The 6,000-nt window shown below is 45.7% G+C and overlaps 1 long non-coding RNA gene across 1 annotated transcript; it reads right to left on the minus strand.

The window, feature by feature from the left end:
- Window positions 1-637: 637 nt before the first annotated feature.
- LOC106016551 (uncharacterized) lies at window positions 638-5,717 on the minus strand. The gene is made up of 4 exons (XR_002401292.4): window positions 5,345-5,717; window positions 4,733-4,840; window positions 4,370-4,423; window positions 638-3,633 (listed from the first exon to the last, which is right to left on the minus strand). It is a non-coding gene; the product is annotated as an uncharacterized lncRNA (long non-coding RNA).
- Window positions 5,718-6,000: the final 283 nt, after the last annotated feature.

Below are 6,000 nucleotides of genomic sequence, written 5' to 3' on the forward strand. Positions count from 1 at the left end.
AGGCAGAAGTCTGCAGGTAAGCCGTGTAGGTGTGTGTGAGTGGGTGGTTGTTTGTCTTAACTCTCTTGTCCTAATTGTGGATGAGTGCTGCCCTCCCAGGCGGACGGGCTGTGTTCACGAAGACGTTGCCTGGGCTGTTTGTTTTTCTTTCCTGTAGCTGAGGATCCTAAGACAGAAAACAACGATGTAGCCGCCGTGGTTATTAAGGATCACATAGTGTATGGAGGGTTGATTTTGTTGTTTCTTCGCATTCAGACCCATTAACATCTGGCAAATTCTAATTATCGTGCTGAACTGGTGTGCCCTGCTGTTTCAATTATAAATGTATAGTTTCTACGCTGTGTTGTATTATCAGCTTCTTCTTAAAATCACAAATGTTCACCTTGTGCTACCAGACTTTTCCTGAAGCAAATGCTGTGCTGCCTTGCGCAAAAAAATAAATAAATAAATAAATAAATGTTTATCTCTGTTAGGAAGGTGAGAATAAATTAATCTGTTAGGAACAGGACCGTGGGTATATTTTCGAATTTTCCCTGGCTGCTTTCTGTCTCTACAGGCTATTCTTTCTTCTTGTTGTCCTTTATAATTTTAGAATTAATTGTATGCAAATACAATTTCAGTTAGAAGTATAAAGTAAGCACACAGAGTTCAGAGATGGACTCTTGTTGGGGCAGAGGCCAAGTGGATGTATTTCTTGGTTCCTTCCAACATCTGCAAGCAGAGTTTCTGATGTTGAGGAGGAACAGGTAGCTTTCTACTGACTGGAAGCAACTTGTGCGAGGGTCTATGGACCTTACTACTGGACTCATTGATCCACAGTGGTCCCCTTTACCCCTGGTCTCAGCTACACACCCATGGAGTCTGTGTGTTGCTCTGGTGGTGGCAGCACCTGACTGATGGCAGAAGAATCCCCCTTTTGGGATGAAAAGCCCATCACAAATGTAAGCTGTTTTGGTGATGATTTGGGATGCTTTGATGTTTCTGTCCTGCTGTGGGTTGTGCTTGTTAGGTGTTCAGAATGTGCGACCGTCGCACCTGGTGTGTTTTTCTTTCCTTTTGAACCACAGAAGATGATGGGAGAACTTCCTGCCTTCTAGCATGGAAATATTATTAGAGTTGGATGAATTGTTTTAATGCCATCCGCAGGGAGACGGTTCCTGCTGCAGGCAAACTTGTCCTCAGCTTCTGGTCCCCAGGAGAGTGGGCATCAAACAAAATTCTCTGGGGAGCATCCGACAACGATGTTCAGATGTCAGGACACACTTGACAGAGGAAATAGGGAACTTTAAGAGAAAAGACTTTTTTCTCTTTGCAAAAGCACAGATGAAATGTTTGGGGGGGATCATGGCAGATAATCGGCAATGCAAGGGAAGAGATGTAAGTTGGAGGAGAGCTTGGGATGCCCTTCACAACTCTGAAGTGAAGCCTGAAGAAGACTACAATAGTAAGAATAATGAACTGGGAAACGCTAGAAAGGATTGACCATTTTTCTTATATCTGTGATGTCTTTGCAGTAGCTAAGGAGTAAAAAAAGTGATTTTTCAGAGCCCTCATAAACACTGTGCTTCTAACGATGCTTTGCTTGTTGCATATGTACCTAAGGAGGTGAGCTGCAAATCTGTAATGCTTCCAAAATGGGGCTGCTTGGAGAGGATGTGCTTTGGCTACCTGGTAGCCTCAGGCTCATTGCTGGTCCTGAGGCAGAAGGCCTAATGCAGCCAGCCCAGGGCCCATTAGCATTGCCGGGGGGTACGAAAGAAGATCTGCTCTGGCGTGGTAGGAGTAGGAATTTGATTAGGAAAATGTCTTGAGGCAGGTGGCTACAAGAGCACCAGCAGGGCTTTCCTGGATACTTGTGCACCAGAGAGTGCTCAGGGTGAGCCTTTACTATTAAAAAAAAAAATTATAATAAACTCCGCAGAGTGCTCTACAGCCAAGACTATCACGCTGCCAATTGCAGGCAGGGAGGTTTTGTTTGGTACTTTGCACATCCAGAGCTCCTGACTGCTTTTTACAGTTTTTCTTTTCAGACATGCCTTCTCCAAGGAAAGATGATAGAAGACTGCTGAGACTCCTAGGAATCTCAGAATCAAGAATGTTAGGGATTGGAAAGGACCTTGAAAGATCATCTGGTCCAATGCCCCTTCTGGAGCAGGAACAGCTAGGTCAGGTCACACAGGAACACGTCCAGGCAGGTTTTTAATATCTCTGGACAAGAAGACTCCACAACCCCCCTGGGCAGCCTGTTCCAGTGCTCTGCCACCATCACCATAAAAAAGTTTTGTCTCACATTTAAGTGGAACCTCCTACATTCCAGCTTGCACCCAGTGCCCCTTGTCCTATCTTTAGATGTCACCAAGAAGAGCCTGGCTCCGTCCTCCTGACACTCTCCCTTTACATATTTATAAACATTAATAAGGTCACCCCTCAGTGTACTCTAACTAAAGAGACACAGCTCCCTCAGCCTTTCCTCGAAAGGGAGATGCTCCACTCCCTTAATCATCCTCATGGCTTTGTGCTGGACTCTGCCAAGCAGTTCCTTGTCCTTCTTGAACCTTCTTGAACCTTCTTGTCCTTCTCCCCACCCAATTCTCCAACCTGTCAAGGTCCAAGACACAGGCAGCAAAAGTTCAGACAAGTCTGTTCGTTTTGAGTCATTTTCTCTCTTTATTGCCAACTTGTTGTGCATTACTGCACAACACGTAGACTGTGACGCTTGCGTCTTTGTCCTTTAGGTTGGATTCTGTTGGTTTGCACCCTTGCACATCCTCCACCAGAAAAGCAGCTCCTTCCTGGTTTGGATGCCTTTGGGAATGGTTTAGGTTCCTGTGGATGTTGTTGATGGCCTTAATTCTGGAAGCCACATGAGTGCTTTTGCTTTTGGGCACTCTCAGAGGCCCCCTCATCTACGGCTCCCTAGGCTTAGGGAGCCTTTCCTCTGAACAGATGTCGCCTCTTTGAACCTTTGGGTTTTCTTGTTCACAAACACTTCAAACTGGCAGCACAGCAGCTCCTTGGTGACGTGGCCATCTTAGAGCATGTGCATGGCTCTTGATGATTTCATTCATGGCTCTCATTCTGGCAGCATTTCTTGGCTGTGCCAGTGGAATGGTCTGGTCCGGAGAGCCCTCAGCTTTTTGACACTTGTCTTGAGTTTTCCTCAAGCTGAGAGTTTCTGTGCATCTGAGAAACTGGTGACAGAAAACAGCCTTTCAGAGACTGGGAACAGGGAAAGAGGCTTCCTTCATCAGAGAAGGAAAGGAAAAGCAGAAGCATTTGAGTTCAACTTCCAGCAGTGTTTGTCACACAGCAGAAGTACTCGCTGAATTCCAGGCTGTACTAAACACTACTACGTGTGCCCCTGATTGCCGAACTGCGTATATTCCCACCACTTTCACAGGTTGCATTTTTAATTACAACTCCATAGAAAAGATAGAAATTCAGACTCTATTAGACTGATGTCTAATCTTCCACACTTCTATCAAGGCACAGCCCTTGCCATCTTGTGCAGATGTTGCAGTCTCTCTATCTATGGGAGCAGCGTTCTCCTCTGCTGCCCTTTTCATCTGATGGTCAAAAACGTCTCTGGAAGTCTTTGGGACCTCCTTGTCCCATCCATAGCTGCATTGCTTACTGCAATAGAAAAAAAATATGAGTGAACAATGAACAACATGAAGAGAAGAAATACATGGGAAACGGATGAAGAAGTGTTGAGGGATGTGTTATCTATCGCCTGTGTTTTGCCATACCTGAATTACCTGAATGTCAGGGCTGGCAGAGGGCTGAGGTCTTTGTGTTAACCGAATGCGTGAATTCTAACACCAGGACTAGACTGCAGAAGCAGCGCCTCAGCACTGTGCTCACGGTCTCCAGGCCTGCTCCACTTGACTATAAATTGAGTCTTTACCATCCACAATTTTGGCTAGACAGGGGCAAGCATTTGCGTGTGTCTTCAGACAACTGTTAAAATGTCTCTTTCCAGCAGCTCAGCATTTATTTGAAGCTACCTCCTTCTGCCAAAGTCCTCTCTGTGTACCAACATGTAAACCTATTTCTTAGGTCCCACTGAGACCAATGAACATGTTTAGCTGAGGAATCACAGAATCACGGAATTGAAGGGGTTGGAAGGGACCTTGAAAGATCATCGGGTCCAACCCCCCGCCAAAGCAGGTTCCTTAGAGCAGGCTGCCCAGGTAGGCATCCAGACGGGCCTTAAATATCTCAAAAGGAAGGAGGCACTGAACAACCTGGAGCAATGGCCTGTATCTGTATCCTAAGAGCTGTCCCATGTTTGTGCAAGTAAAGACAGTTGCCAAGAACTTGTCCGTAGTGCTCCTTTGGGAGCCTTTACTCCCAAGACACTTCTTACCTGCTTCATCAGTATGCTGGGTCAGCGTAGAAGCCCTCTCTCCCTGAGAGAAACCTGTGCACAAAACTTTCACGTTACTGCAGGATTTAGTGCAACATGTAAGAATATTCCATATTTCTGTCGCTGTCTTTGAAACATCACAGAGAAGCATGAATGGGAAGCCCCATTCATTACCACATCCAAACAACCCTATGTAGGACACTGTTCTAAAACCATTGTTATGTACTGCCAAAGGAGGGCAGCTATCGGCAGAACATCAAGATCTTGCTGTACCAAGCACTGCTGGAGTGAGAGGCAAAGCAAATAAGGATGGGTATCTTGGTATACCTGCTGAATGATATAATTGTTAATTGATAAAGTTACCTCTTGGCTTTGAAAGGCTTCCAGTGGGCCTTCGTTGGTGGCTGTTGCACTGCACTCAGCTTCCCTGGTGTTGCTTGATAGGGGGAGCTGAGTGGTACCTGAGATCTCCTGAAGACAAATACAAAGAATCGCAGAATTAACAGTAATCTGGGTTTGTGTTTCTGCCTGTGAAGGGCTGTCACAAGTAAGTTCTACTTTAAGAGATGTTGAGCCCAAATGGTTCCTTTATGGCAGCGTACCTTGATGATTTAGGGGGTTACAAGCACCAAAAGGAACCCATGTGACAAGAAGGTTGAACTGTCAAGTTAGGTGAGGCTCAAGAAGGCCAAGTTGAAAAGAAAATGGGGCGCAATTTTTTCCATGTCTTCTCTGTTTAAGGAGGATCATAGAGGATAATAGAATCACTAAGGTTGGAAGGGACCTCCACGATCATCTGGTCCAACCATCACCCTACCACCAATGTCACCCACTGAACCGTAGGCACCATGTCCAAACATTTCTTGAATACCACCAGGGGCAGTGAAACCCGGAATAAAGCAAATAATGGTATTTTTCCCTTGAGCTTTTAGTAGGGCAGCCCTCATTTGTTATTATTCAAAATGCCACTGTTACCTCTGCAGCTTTGTGCTGGTACTGGGAGTGAGCAAAGATGGTCATTGAAGGGGTCATCTGCCCGTTCCCAAAGTGTTTCCTCACTGTGGCCAGGCCCCCAGGCACAGTGCAGGACTTGATTTCCTCTGAGGTCTGCAGTGATCAAAAAAGGCCAGGTGTTTTCCATTGTGGCTGGTGGCTACTTCCCCCAGGTGGTTTCGGGGCTACCTGAGCACCCCCAGCTGAGCTATTTTACAATGTGGTAATTTCAAATTCTTCAGTTTGAGCAGCAATTCACTGCACTCCTGAATATGATTTTACAGAGCCATTTTGTCTTTCGAGGAGACGTTCTCCTGGAACTCTATCAGCATATTGCTAGTGCTGGGAGGGCTCTCTTCTGGAAATCCTCCTACAGCCCTGCAGCCACCCACTGCAACCACAAAGAGACATCATAGCTGGGGAGAGGGAGATGGGTGCACGTGTTTCAAAGCTTGAAAGAAAAGCAGTAAGCAAAACAAACAGTATTGCCAACATTTTGCCAGCTGTGTCATACTTTTACTTTAGAACACATCAAGGACGGAGCATTTCATCTGTGGAAACCAGAATGCCTTTAACTAACAAAAGTTAATCTGTTGTTACCAAAGTGATGTGTTGCTAAATCCAGTCTTCACCAAACA

This window comes from Anas platyrhynchos, chromosome 3, assembly GCF_047663525.1.
Source record: "Anas platyrhynchos isolate ZD024472 breed Pekin duck chromosome 3, IASCAAS_PekinDuck_T2T, whole genome shotgun sequence".
NCBI classification, from domain to species: Eukaryota; Metazoa; Chordata; class Aves; order Anseriformes; family Anatidae; genus Anas; species Anas platyrhynchos.